Genomic DNA, 14,269 nt, shown 5'->3' on the forward strand with positions numbered 1-14,269 from the left:
CCCTTTTTTTCCGGCTGGCTCAGGGTCCCTGCCCCAGCTCCTAAAAGCAGGTGGAGGACAGAGGCCCTGGCCTCTCTCTGCCCTTCTAACTCAAACAGGTTCCTAATCCCTGGGTAGAGGGTAAACAGTCTCCGAGCACGGCCAGGATTAACCGCAGAAATGCTGCTAAGGTATTTTGGGCACAGTTCCCTACCCCCGCTCCCACCCCATGTTACTAATTAGCCCAACAGCTTGGGGGAGTAGCTAGGAATGCCTTTGTGCAGCCCCGCAAGCCCAGGGCTGAGCTCTGGACACTATCTCTGGTGCTGGACCAGCTGAGGGGGGCAGAGGGATTCCCACCCCCTCCCCACTCACTGACTCCCAGATCAGCGCAGGGCAGACAGCGGATTTTTCCTCTGCACCCTCCCCGAATCCCCCGGCTTCCCCTTGGCTGTTCACAGCTGGGAGGCAGGTGGGGGACAAGAGGGAGAGTGGAATCGGCTCCGGAAATCAAACGACCCAATAAAAAATTAATTGTCTAATTAAAACCATGAGGAAGCCCCTTGCCAGAGTCTGGCTCTGAGTCGTCAGGGCTGTAAAGGGTGGGAAATGAGTCTCAGCTCCTAATAAATTCCTGATTTGCAGCTTGGTCTGTCAGCGAAGGAGTAGGAGCGCTGAGCGTTCTGCCGCACTAGGGCCTCCTAGAGGTCATGCCATCCCTCCCTGTGCCCCCAGCCCCGGTGATCACACCCACACCACCACACACACCCGGCTCGAGACCAGAGACGGGAGCCTCTCCCAAAGGACAGAGAGGCCACCGCCCAAGGCGGGCAAGTATTCCCGAGACTGACCCTCAGGCTCCCCAGTCCAGGGCTCACTCCCTTCTTCCAGGTCTTTCCTCAGGAAAGCAAACGTCCAGGAAACTTCTGCAACTGGAGAGTTCTTCATGTAGGTTAACCGATCGTTGTTAGAAACAGGTTGCTGTGTGGGTGCGTTTTGACCTCATCCCCTCCACTTCTGTGAAAAATAACATTTTTACATAAGTCACGAACCAACAGCTTCCCTCTCTTAAACTTGTGCTGAGTTTTGCACGAATGACAGGGAACCATGCTAAGAAATGAATCCCTCTCCCCTAAAAAAGGGCTCTGCCCAGTTGGCCAAGTCCCCTGGAAGAATGAACACAGAGCTAGTCCAGAAAGGAGTGCAGAGTTAGGCAACTCTCGAGGGTAGACGGCGATCCGAACCTTTGCCCTGGATAACTGTACCAATTCTTCACTTGGGTCAGCCCCGCCTCTATTCCCCTTGTCCCTCAGCAAAAGCAAGGGCACTGTCCTCAGAGGCATTAAGTCATGATAGCAGGAGGAGGGGGAAGCAGCTAGCATACAGCCGTCAACATCCTAATACATTCTTTGATTATACAGAATACAGTACGGGATGTACACCTGTGATTAGCTTCTCTAAACAAACACGGAAGAACAAACAAGGGCTGTCCTCCGGAACAGTCACCTTAGGAGGAAATAACGCTTATCCCATCTGTACCTCTCTTGATTAAACCATTTCTGCAAAGACTGCTTTAAAATGGACTTTCTAGCCATTTTACAAAATACTCAAGAAAACCATGACTAGCTACAAATTGTTTTTTGACTGATTCCAGAGAAGCAAATGATAAAGATCTTTCACCAATAAGGACATTTAAAGACTGAGCCACAGGGCTTCCCTGGTGGCGCAGTGGTTGAGAGTCCGCCTGCCGATGCAGGGGATGCGGGTTCGTGCCCTGGTCCGGGAAGATCCCACATGCCGCAGAGCGGTTGGGCCCGTGAGCCATGGCCGCTGAGCCTGTGCGTCCAGAGCCTGTGCTCTGCAACGGGAGAGGCCACAACAGTGAGAGGCCCTCGTACTGCCAAAAAAGAAAAAAAAAAAGACTGAGCCACATACCCTGAAGACAATTCCCAAAGAAGAGTTACAGAACTTTTGTCATCGTGGCCTTGTTGGGAGAAGGGGGTCGCCCCAACGTGACTACTTGGAGGCGGTGGTGCTTTCAGTTGCATTTCTCTCCGGCCACATCTGGAGTGTATTATTTATCATTCCTGATAATCATTCTTTTGCTCATCTGGTTGTCATTTTTCATCCTAAACAGTGAACTAAGAAGGAGAAAAAGGGAAGGAAACAAATTCCTGACCCCCATCTGGGTCAGGATCTCATTTCAGATTTCAGCAAATTCCCATGCACAAGTGTCACCAGGGTGGCTAGGCCTTTCTGCTTCCAAGAACCCCGAACCTAGAGGCTGGAATGTGAGCACTGATTCTGGTTCACCTCATGGTAACTGCAGACCTACTAAGTGTCACTGGGTCTTTACACGTGGGTTATTCTTTTCAATCCGGGGGTGAAAGACAGTTTTCCTTCCCCGATGGATGGAGTTTGTCATTTCTTTTCCCTGCTACTTGGCCTCAGACTGCACCCTGCTTTGTGGACCTGTTGTCTGGGAGACACTCTGGTTTCCCGGTGCCCACGTCTCATGAGGACATGACTTTGGAGACTATTTTGTCTGTCTCTCTGTCCTCGGGCAAAGCCTCATGAATATTCCTGGTCCTCAGGTTAACTAGCTTAGACTGGTAAACAGAACCCTGACTCAAAAAGGGCACGATGGTGGCCCACCATCACCGCGCGACCTTGGGCGGCGGGGAATGCGGCGACCGTGCACGTCAAATTCTATGTGAATGGCTCCACCTGGAGTTGTGCTCCAGGAGTGCGGTGAGTGGTTGGTCCCTGGAGCTGAGCAGTGCTGCCACCCAGCAGCCCAGAGATGCTGGCAATTCGGTCAGCTTCGCGCCGCATTCACAGATGAGAAACGTCAGTTCTGACAACTAAAGTGTCAACACCTCAGCCCCCCGAAAAAGGGCTCAAAGTGGAGATCCCCTCCCCTCACGGATGTCTGGGAGATCTAGGCTCAGGCGACAGCTCACCAATCTTCTCTCCATCAACTTCAAAGGCAGCTCCAGCCCCAGGGAGGACCGCGAGGGTACAGAGCAAAGCTGATCCACCCCGAGCTCGGTGTCAGGTGATGTCGCGGGAGCACAGGTCAGCCTGGGCCTAGAAATGGCGGTGAGAGGTAGGATCCCTCCTGGCCTAGAGTTTGGGGAGGGATGGGAGCGGGTTGTGGAGCCGTGGTCACAGTCCTCACAGTGTAGAGGGAATGTTTACAATTGCCCAAGCCCCTCCCTCCTGGGCCCTCACCTGCAGGCAGAGCCGCCTTAGCCTCCTCACCCACGGCCAAGCCTATCCCACCCGGATATCCTCCTGCAACCTCTGCCGGCCCTGCCCTTCTCTCCTTCCAACCTCTTTCATACGTTCCTTGCCCAAAGAGTTTTTCTGAATAGAGCCCACCGACCTTGGTCATTTTCGCAACATTCCCGCTCAAGCATTCTCTCGACCTGCAGGGTCATTCAGGCCTCACCTCACTGGGACCGGGCTCCTTCGCGTGTGTGTCCAATTCCCCCGATTACGCCAAGACATCCCGACTCAGCAGTTCCCGACGCTCAGCCATCAGAGCCCCAGAGGAGCCACCACATCAAAAGCTTACACACTAGGACTTGGAGGCGTTAGCTAGTCAACAGCCAGCCTGTCCTGAGGAGACTCCATGCTGGGCACTGCGGTCCCCAAGAGCCTCGGGTCTCACTCAACCAAGAAAGACACATCCATCCCAGATTAGTAAATAACAATAATAGCCCTTACCATGAAGGTGTAGTGAGACCTTTTTTTGTTTGCTTTCGTTTGTTTCTTTGTTCGTTTTGGCCGCCCCCACGCACCACATGGGGGATATTAGTTCCCCGACCAGGGATCGAACTCGTTCCCACTGAAGAGGAGGCACTGAAATTGCAAAGCCTTAACCGCTGGACCAGCAGGGAAATCCCGCGTGAATCTTGTGGACAATACATTTCAGAGGTGGGAGAGAGTGCTGTCAACTAGGGTCCCCCCAGAAGACTCCCAGAGGAGGTCAGCTAGGAGATGCCCTTGTAGCCCCTCAGAGGCCTCGAGGCTGCAGAGGAATCATCGCGTGGGTTGTTTTGTTTCCCAGAACGCTGGCGGCGGGAGAACGCGCTCCAGCTGGAAGCTGGAGCGGGGCTTCATCACCGAGCAGCTACTCTCTGCCAGGCACTGTGTGGGGCACTAGAAACCCAGTTACAATGAGGGAGTCCATGCCTTCAAAGCTGACAGTCTAGATGGGAAAAGAAACCGTAAGCAGATCTTTGTAAGGCAGTGAAGGATGGACCTCCACCGGTGATACACCTCCCTGGCATCGTGGGGTACCACGCCCACACATAAACCTCTCAGGGGAAAGGGGAGAGGAAGGGGGCAGGGAAGGCATCCTGAAAGGGAGGCTAATGTCAACTATAAGCGAGTGGTACCCTTCTTCTCCCCACACCCTTCCCAACTGAAGGTCACCTTTCACCTCAAGAAGAAACCATTGGCTTCTTCAACCAAGGTCACAGCGTGCTGTCAACATCCCAGCACTCTCTCACCCACCTGCCCTCTGGGCAGAGTATTCAAACATGAACTGGGATTCCAGCCATATCTGGGGCACCTTCCTATCCCATCTTCCTCACTGTCCATCCCAGCCTGCCAGCATCGTGGCCAGGTGCTCTCTGATTCCCAGGACCCAGGAAGGAAGAGCCTATCGTCTCCTAGAATTACATGCTCTGCAGCCTTCCTCCTTCGTGCCTTTGGGGAAGATGCCCCTGCTTCCCCTTCATTCTCCATCCGGACCCAGCTCCCACCTCCCACGGCTGCAGCTGCTCCCTCCTCTCCCCCCTGGAAGAATGCCCCCCTCCCCCACATCCCTCCACAGGGGGAGAGTGGGAGGGAGGCAGCATATGGCCCCATTCTCCTTGGCCTGGGCAGGCTATTTTGGAAATGAGAAAACCCCCTTGCCCTGTCCTCCCCTCTGGGGAACACCCTCCCTCCCCTCTCCACATTCCCCAGAAGTTCTCAGACTGAGATCCGTCCTACTCCTACGTGCAGTTATGTGGTGAAATCACTGCTTTCCTGCCCTGAGGCGCCAAAGCTGGGAAGGGAGCCTACTCAGACCTTTGATGTAGGCACGTTTTAAAAGGCCCACCTGTCCCCTCTCTCTCCCCAGCCCCCAGCCTGAACTGCTGGAGCCCCTCATCACAGCTTTAAATCCCAGGCTACCCCCCAACGTGGCCCGGATCAGGTCACACACATCCTCTCCCGCTGGGGGTAATCAAACCCAACCGTACTCACTTGGGGACATCTGTCTCTGGTGAATAAGGAGAGATCCCAAACTTGAGTGGTTCTGTGACACTTAAAAGCTTCAAGCAGGAAGATCTGCAATTTCTCTTGGAGCAGGGCCTGCGGGGAGGGTCCCTCTGAAACCCTCGTTTGATGTTGTGCTTTCATGGTTGCGGTTTGATCCAGATGTTCCCCACTTGTGGGATTTTCTCTTTGGGAGGGAGGGGCCCTTGGCTGTGAAGATATTTCCATTGTGTGAACATTTAGATCGAGGTGGCTGGGTGCGGGTGCTCTTCTAGTTGATAACACACCCTGCTCTGGACAACCCTGCCCTTTCCCTCGGGGATCACATCCTTTCCCTTCGCATCCAAAGACAAGAAGAGGGCATTCACGTAAGGAGGCATTCCCGGCTCCTGTAGGCTTGCTCTGTCGCTGCCTAGACAGGGCTCTACCTCTCTGTTCTTCTGGCTCCATAAAACGGAGATGGGGTTGGTTCGCAAAGATGGTTCCCAGATCATGGAAAAGAACAGGAGAGGGAATTCAAGAACCAGATTTCTGGCCAAGGAACAAACAATTATCAAAGAAATTGTGAATGGGATTTGCACTGAGAATGATGAGTCAGGGCTCCTAAAGAGGAAGTGGCGGGCTTCCCTGGTGGCACAGTGGTTAAGAATCCGCCTGCCAATGCAGGGGACACAGGTTCGATCCCTGGTCCAGGAAGATCCCACATGCCGCAGAGCAACTAAGCCCGGGTGTCACAGCTACTGAGCCTGCGCTCTAGAGCCCACGAGCCACAACTACTGAAGCCTGCGTGCCTAGAGCCCGTGCTCCACAACAAGAGAAGCCACCGCAGTGAGAAGCCCGTGCACCGCAATGAAGAGTAGACCCCGCTCACCACAACTAGAGAAAGCCCACATGCAGCAACGAAGACCCAGTGCAGCCAAAAATAAATAAATAAAATAAATAAATAAATTTAAAAAAAAAGAGGAAGTGGCCATCCCTCTTTTGGATCAATCCTACAAGGGTGGAAGTAAACGTCTCCAGATTCACAGACCCCTCTGCTCCCTCCGAGCTTGAAAAGGTTAAGGCCATCCCTCCCCAACGTCTTCACAGAAACCCTGGGAATCTTTCCTTCCACCTTAAGAGTCTTCAGAAGTTCTTGCTGTCCAGCCTCAGTCACTGCTTGTTGTAGCAGGAGGTGGCTTCCCTGGAGGAAGTGCCTTAGTCACACTCAGTGGTCCTCTAAGACCTCTCAGCATCCTTCTAGCTGCTTCTGCCTCATGGAATCAAAAGAAAAGCTGTCAACTCTATCAAAAATCAGGTTGCTCCCAGAGCTGTGCTGGTGACCACAGAAACACTTGGATCCTTGCCAGCCCTGTGGAGGTCACAGTCTAAACCAGACACGTGGATGTTGAGTGATAGAGGCCAGACGGACCAGAGAAACTCCAGCCCTGGAGCTGGACCAAGGCACCAGCCCACAGTGGACCCTAAAGGACTTGCATCAGCCACAAGGTTGGGTAAGTGAACTTGCCTTAGGGGGAGGGGCCTTCGTGGGGACAGACAAAGCCTAGGAGGCTTGGTGCAGGAAGGGGACATTCAGAGGAGACAAGAGAGTGTGGGAGCCACTGAGTGGATGAGGAAGGCTCAGTGCCGGGGAGAACCATGAGAGACAGGCCAGCGGGAGAAGAGAGAACTGGTTCCCCATTGGACTGGAGAGAGGGGAGGGGTGGACAGAGAGGCGGGCACAAGAAGCACAGAGGAGGATGGGGAAAGCTCCACCCACTGTCCCACCTGGAGAATTGGGGCGGCTGTTCCCAGCTCCCCGCGCTCTGTGTAACATCGGGGAAATGCATGTTCGGAGGATCAGCTTCTCCCCCACCGGAGGCCCTGAGGGTCAGTTCTCAGACCTCTCCCTCCCCTTGGACTTTGATCCAGTCACGCACAGATGGGTCAGGTCATGATGGCGAGGGGGCAAGCGGCACTGGGTCTCCCTGGCTTGAATTTTTTCTTATCCCCCCATGTCCTCTCTCTCTTAAGCAATAATTTCTCATTTTGCTTGGTCTTGTATAGCCCATATGTCTCTAGCTCAGAGAACTAAGCAACACTCCATCATTCTTAAGCTGGGCCTTGCCACCTGCAGGCCCCTCCCCTCCCACACATATGTTCACACAACTGGGGCAAGTGGTTAGCTTCCACGCATCCCTCTGGACGCTCTCCCCGTACCATCCTTCTCATCTTTCCGGCTAGAATTAGAACCTTCTCTCCTGCAGGGGGGTGGGGGGGTATGGTCAGGGTTCTTCACAGCTGGATAGCAGCTGGGAGAGCCCCACCTGTTCTGTGCACTCACAGTGGCTCCCTGGAGGGGACCAATGACAAGGGGGAAAGGCGCTGCGAAATAGAGTGCAGGAGGGGGCACCCATGCGGTGGGACTCTCTACCTGGTCTGGTCTGGCCTGATGGGGAGGTCAGATGCTCAGCAAGGTGTCCTGGGTCTCAGGGAGGTGCTGGAGTACCAGCCCCCTCAGGCCATCTGAAGACTCGGCCTCCCCGTCTCCTTCTCCTCTGCCTCTCCCACTCACTGTTACTGTGGGGTCCACAAATGCTGCCCTCATCCCTCCCTGTGGCTCCACTTCCACCACCCTAAACCCTTTCACCCATGCCCAAATCATCCCCCTGCAGGGCTGCTAGAGTCTGACCCCAACTCTACTCCAGAGACAGCCCTGTTCCCCCACTCCCACTGCTGCTGTGGACGGAGAAACTGAGATGGGACCAGAAGAAATGCTCCCGTCTCCTCTCATGAGAGGCTAGCAGAGCCCCAGCCCGTTCCCAGAATTACCCTTCCCAGGCTGACATGAAGAACCTGATGGGGGAAGGGCCACCATGCCTGAGACTGGGGCCAGGGGCAGCAATTCCCCCCGCTCTCTCCTTATTAGTCCGTGTAGACCTAAGGGCTTTCCCCAAATGTGAGGGTTCTGCTTTGGTGCCATAGAAGATACGCAGCACCTGCTTGCTTACTCTCCTCCTCTTCAGCCCATCACTGCCAAGACAGAGCTGTCTGGGCAAGCGCCACCCCCAGGACAGGGCTGAGGAGTCTGGGTGGGAAGGCAGAAGTGAGAGACACTTCCTTCGTGTCTCCTGCCAACCCTGCCAGGCTAGAGTGCCACGATCTGGGCCCTGTATGAAACCCACTGGATCAGTTCACTGAAAACCTCCCTGGGGTATATGTGAGGCCTCTGGACTCACTGGAGCTGACAGGGAAGATCATGGCCAGTAAGCAACTGACACGGAGCATCCACTATATGCTCGGCACGGGCCTGACTCTTGCTGCTAGAGACCCAGGGAAGTACGTATTACAAATCCTGGAGACCCTCACGTTTGTACAGAACCCCATAATCTTACCTTCACCCCCGCTCAGACATGTGATCCTATGTGGACCTCAGACATGCGAGCTAGACAGAAGAAAGAACTTCCTTGAGCATGGGTTGTCAACGTTGCACAGTAAGATCATCAGAAGACCTTTCCTCTTGGAAGGCGGTGAACCAGGAGAGCCTCTGCCTTGCTGCGCCAGGGGTGAGGTATCCTGTCTGCAGGCAGGGGCGTGGCCGACATGACCCCTCAAGAGCCTACCCAGGACGAGGCAGAGAGGTGGAGGTTCCAGTTGAGGGGCATGAGGAGGAGGGGACACACAGAGGGACAGACAGACAGGAGGAGTGAAGCGGGCGTGGGGAGCAGGGCTGGAGAGATGGATGGTCTTGGCTGGACGGGCGGACGACGCCAGGATGGATGGCTGCTGAGTTTTGTTTACTGGCAGCCCCCAGCCCGCCATCGCCGGGGGAGAGGGACGGCGGCTGGCACATCAGAGGGCTCTTAGGGAAGCTCGTGGAGATGATTTAGATGGGAATGAATCAGCTCCATATGGATTAAGTGTCCCTGCATATCCCAGGATCTTACAGATGAGGGGACAGGGCAAGGGCACTGGGGGGAGGGGGAGGAGGGAGCAGCGTGGAGCTGGCGCTGGGAAACAGGCCCGGAGCCAGCTGGAGGTGCCCTCCCAGGGCACGGGCGGGCCCACCTGGCACCGACGCCGTCCTCCCCAGGTCTCTCTGGCTTTGTACCCAGCTTTAGGAAAAGTCCCTGCCCGTTGCAGCATCCTCTCTGGGTGAGTTTCTGTCTGTCTCCCCTTGCCTCTGTCTCTCTCACTTTCTCTCTGAGTCTTCACGTGTCTTTCCGTCTTCATTTTTCTGTCCCTATCCTTCCCTGGCCTTCTTCCTCGCACTGCTCGTGCCTCTCCTTCTACTCCCCACCCGCCTCTTTCACTAGAGGTGTGAATGGCGTGCAGCTGACACACAGTTCCTGTTCCCTCCAGCCCTTAGCTCTGCTTAGCTCTACCCTCCCTCTGCTGCAGGCATTGCTGCCTGCTCTCTCCTGGGACCCTCAGGTTTGGAGTCAGATGGGGGAACCAGGAAGGTGGTCTGAAAAATGACTTTTTGGGAAAGAGTCATTCCCACCCGGCCCTCAGCCCTTCCTTCTCCCAGTGCCAGAGGCAGCTCGGATGGGGGCCCACGCTCGGCACACTAGGGCAGGTTGAGCAGACGATGAGTCCGCGGGTCATCCGCTGGCTGTAGGGTAATCGGAGCCATCAGCTCCCGCAGCCCCGCCCATGCCCCGGCTGGGGGGCCCTGGAGCTGACTTTGGTTATGAAGCTGGCTGCCATGTGCATGACCTGGATCAGAGCACAGGGTAGTCATATGTGACAATTGCTTGAAATATCACAGCCGCTCTCCCCCCACCCCCACTGGTGATCTATGGGCTGCGTGCCCTGTAAAAATTATTTATCGGGGCCTATGAGTGTCCTGATTTAGTACTGCTGCCTCTGGGGCCGAGGGGCCTGCCTGTCCGCCGGAGCCTAAGCGTTAAACAACGCTAAAAAGTTAAACGGCCAGCGTTGGGGGCTCACTCGAGGAGGCGCCATAAAGCTGTCGGAGCTGCTTAAATCAGCAGCGAGGATTCCCGGGGACATCTTCTCACCATATGCCACAAGCCAAGAAGGCTCTCCTCACCCTTCTGCGCTCACCCAAACCCAGCGGCCCACATAGGCCCGGGCCCAGAGCAGAGGAGGTCAAGGCCGGCCTCCTGCAGGCCTTCCTCCAGCATCACCTGCGCAGGGTCCGAGAGGGTAAGAGGCCACGTGTCCAGCCCTCTGCCTCTGGCCAGCGGTTTCCTCGTTCAGATCCAGATTTTAAGGACTTCCCGCAAAAGGCAACACGGCAGCCTCTTCCAGTGGCCCGTGCGGGGCAGTGCTTCCCTGGTGTCTCACTTCGGTCTGTGTTTCTGTGGAGCGAATCCGCAGGAGCTCAGTGGCTTCTCGCTCGGGTTTGGAGAGGGTGTTCTGTCCAAGCCAGCCCGTGACCTCTGGCCTGCTTTGTGACCCCACCTCCTCCCACTCACACAGCTCTCTGAGGATCAGAGCCCCACTCTTTGATCACTCCCCTCAGGCTGGCACCCCCGCGTGCTCACAGACAGTTTTCCTGGCCGAACCCCAGTCCATGCTGCCACCGCCCAGCCGCCGCCAAGTGAGCGAGAGGGAGGTGGGTCTCCACAGGCTGCCTATCACGCCTTCTTTCAGCGGCAGTAAAACTCACCTCTTAAAACCTCTGCTTGGGTCCCTAATATTTGCCCGGCTATATATCTCCAGTGATATATGGACAGAAATTGCTCGTAAACGGCTATAAAACCTCTCAGTTGAGCCAGGGTGGAGGCGAGCGAGGGTGGGCACGGCCCAGACTGCAGGAGGATTGGAAGCCAAGACACTCCACTGAGCATCCCAAACGACCCCAGATCCCAGGGCCGAGGGGCCAAGTGTGAGGCCCTCAGGGGAAGGAGGGAGGGAGGAGACCCAGAGGAAGATCTTCAAGGCCCTCAGGAGGTATTATGGGGCCGTCTCACCTGGCTGCTCCAGTGATGTGCTGTGTGGCCTTGGGCACGTCACTCAGCGGCTCTGTGCCACGGTTCCCATCTCTAGGAGGATAACGATACCCACCCAGGCTCGTTGAGGAAACTCACAGAGAATTAATCTGTCCTTTGTAAAGGAAGGAGGTTGCATATATTGGGCATTGCCCCCCAGGTGGCTACTACATGCTGGATCCTTCACCTAACCATCTCTAAGCCTGACCACGGCCTGCCGCGTAGATATTGCACGCTGTGGGTGCGAACCCTGAGATTCACAGAAGTGCACACAGGGAGTCAGTTCCCAGGAACCGATCCCAGGGCTGGTGCCCTTTCCACACATGAGAATGAAATCCCGGCAACAGGAGGGATAACAGCTAAGACACTAGGGGGACTTCCAAACAAGGACGTTGGGGGTGTTAGGAGGCCTTTTCTCCTGGGTCCCTCCCCTTCCCCAGGGTGCAGGCCTTTCGCCTTCTAACACTTCTAGTCCAGTCTCCCCAGGGCCCAAGGATTCCTGCTGAGTATTCCCAAGCACTATACCCCATCTCCTGGAGAAACTGCTCCCAAAGTGGAAGGGGAAACCAGGGGCTTTGTGGGAGGCCAGCGCCCTCCACCCAGGAGACCAGGAGACACGGGTCCTGGGTGGGCCAGGGGAGGAACAGCCTTCTTGGGGGCAGGTCAGCAGGTACAGACGGAGATGGCCACAGACCCGGAGTCCCTAGCCCAGCCCCCCCATCAGCCCCAGCCCCTGCACATCCCAGGCCCTAGATGCCTCTTTTCTCCGTGACTCCCAGCCCTCCTCTGCCTTCCACCCTGTGTCCCCTCTGGTTACCCTACACTCTCCCTCTCCCACAGCATCCCCCTTAGAGCCACTGCTCCCCCTTCCGGTTATTCCACCCCCTGCACCCCCCACCCCAGTGTCCCTCCAGCACCCAGCCGCCCCTTCCCTCCACCATGAGCCCTAGTTCTCTTCGTCCTCTTTCCCAAGTCCCTTTAATTCCTGGTGTCTCCCTGTGGTCACCCATCCTTTCCCTCCCTCCTGGTGTCTCCCTTGCTCCCCAGATGCCCCTTCCTCCCATGATCCCCAGCCCCTACACTTCCCCTAGTGAGCCTCTTGTGTCTTCTCACCTGCCCTCCAGGACCCTCAACCCCCGGGCTGCCCTTTGTCCCCTTCTTGTGATGAAGCAGGACAAACAGTAGGAAGGCCACCCTCCGCCCCACACCTCCCTTTCCCTGGTGGCTCCCACCCCCAACCCCACTTTTCCTTAAGTTTCCAGATCAACCTTCCTCCAATAATAATGATAAAGCAGGAAGCCGGGCCGGAGGACAGTGCAGATTTTTCTTCTTGACACGGAGTTTCCGATTAAAGGCAAAAGGACATAAATCCTCCTGCGTAATTGCTGTGCTCCAGCTCGGAGCCACTCAAAGGGGAGGCTCCCACCCCTCTGCCCCTGCCCCTGGGAGCCCCACCCCCATCCTGAGCCGGGCTCAGTCCCCAGAGCCTGGGGCTGGGCTGGGAAGGGGCAAGGCAGTGGCAAGGCAGAGGCATAAACCCAGCAGGGGCCTGCCTTTCCCTTCCAGGGGTCCCAGCCCATGGCCCGCCTCTAAGCGCCTTTCCCCCGGCCCCAGGCAGCCCCTGAACCCCTCACAATGACAGCATGCTTTATATTTTGTCAAAGCTTCTCAGCATGCGTGATCTCATTTGATTCTCGTAAAGGACTTGAAAATTATTAAACAAATATCAGACGGAGGAAGGGGCCCGAGTGATCAGCCAGTGCAACTCCAGACGGAGGAAGGGGCCCGAGTGATCAGCCAGTGCAGCTCCCCTCGGTTTAGGGAAACTCAGGCTGTTTAAGGGACTGGCCTGTGGCAGAGCTGTCCTAGCCCCTCAGAACTTGCCTTCTCACACACCAGGAGGGGCTGACACTGCTGAAGTCTATTACATTGGGGCCCAAATATCCCCCTCCCAAGGGGTGTTCTCACCCACCATAGAAGCTTTTTAAAAATCAAGAATGCTTGCTTCGGGCTTCCCTGGTGGCGCAGTGGTTGAGAGTCCGCCTGCCGATGCAGGAGACACGGGTTTGTGCCCCGGTCCGGGAAGATCCCACATGCCGCGGAGCGGCTGGGCCCGTGAGCCATGGCCGCTGAGCCTGCGCGTCCGGAGCCTGTGCTCCGCAACGGGAGAGGCCACAACAGTGAGAGGCCCGCGTACCGCAAAAAAAAAAAAAGAAAAAAAAGAATGCTTGCTTCATCCCCTATGATTAGGGAAAGAAGACACTATTAGTGTGTGTGAACTGCTCAAGGCTGAGGGCTAAGGGCAGAGCCTGGAGTCCCCAAACCTCCTGCCTCCACCTCCACGCTCATCCTCAGAATTTTACCCCCAGAGATTCTAACCTCTGGTGACTCTGCAGCTTGGACTCTCAGCCTGGCCAGGGAATCTGTCTCCCCCACAGTCAGAGCCGCAGAGCCCGCCCAGAGCCCTCCTCAACTCTGCCCCTCCCTTCTTTTCCATCCCACTGCCCACACTCCTCCTCCACGAAGCCCTCCTGATTTGAAACCCTTGCTTCTCCTCTGTTTCTCCCTGCACTGAACAACCCCTTCCAGCTATTCCTTAATCAGGTCCTAGACGTGAGTCTCTTCTCTCATCAGACTAACGGACTGGGCCTGTGTGTCCTCCCTCTGAACTGCCATTTTCCAACCCTCCCATCATCTTCCCCTCCCATACCCTCCCCCGATCCACGCCCAAAACATCTGTACGGTAGACATGTGTACAGATGTGTGTCCGGGGAACCCAGCAATCCTGTCTCCTTTTATATCAGTGGACATTTCCACAGAAGCCCCAGGATGCCCACATCAGGTGTAAACCATCATGGCTTCTGGGCTTCCCTGCTCCTATGGGGCCATCCAGTCTGCTGTCCTCCCAGACCCCCCTCTTCCCCCGAATCTCAAGGGAGGAGGGTCCTTGAGCTGAGACCAAGGAAAAGAGAAGCCACATCTGTCACATCCTCATTCTGCTTACCCACCTCTGAGTAAACCTGGGCCCAACCGATTCAGGCAGGGCCTCCCAAGGTCTAACCTCTAGGCCTCCTGCT

General features: G+C 55.9%; 1 long non-coding RNA gene across 4 annotated transcripts in view; it reads right to left on the minus strand.

Annotated features, from left to right (window-relative positions):
• LOC117202976 (uncharacterized) overlaps positions 1–13,692 on the minus strand; it is a 31,777-nt gene extending 18,085 nt beyond the window's left edge. For 3 of the 4 annotated variants that reach the window (XR_007470123.1, XR_007470124.1, XR_004485511.2), the window contains exons 1-2: positions 1,915–3,423; positions 858–996 (exon numbers count right to left, since the gene is read on the minus strand). This is a non-coding gene — a long non-coding RNA (uncharacterized LOC117202976). Of the gene's footprint in view, positions 1–857; positions 997–1,914; positions 4,196–5,241 lie in introns of those variants that run through there. The other variant, XR_007470122.1, reaches the window with a different exon arrangement.
• Positions 13,693–14,269: the final 577 nt, after the last annotated feature.

The sequence above is a fragment of the Orcinus orca genome, chromosome 11 (genome assembly GCF_937001465.1).
Source record: "Orcinus orca chromosome 11, mOrcOrc1.1, whole genome shotgun sequence".
NCBI classification, from domain to species: Eukaryota; Metazoa; Chordata; class Mammalia; order Artiodactyla; family Delphinidae; genus Orcinus; species Orcinus orca.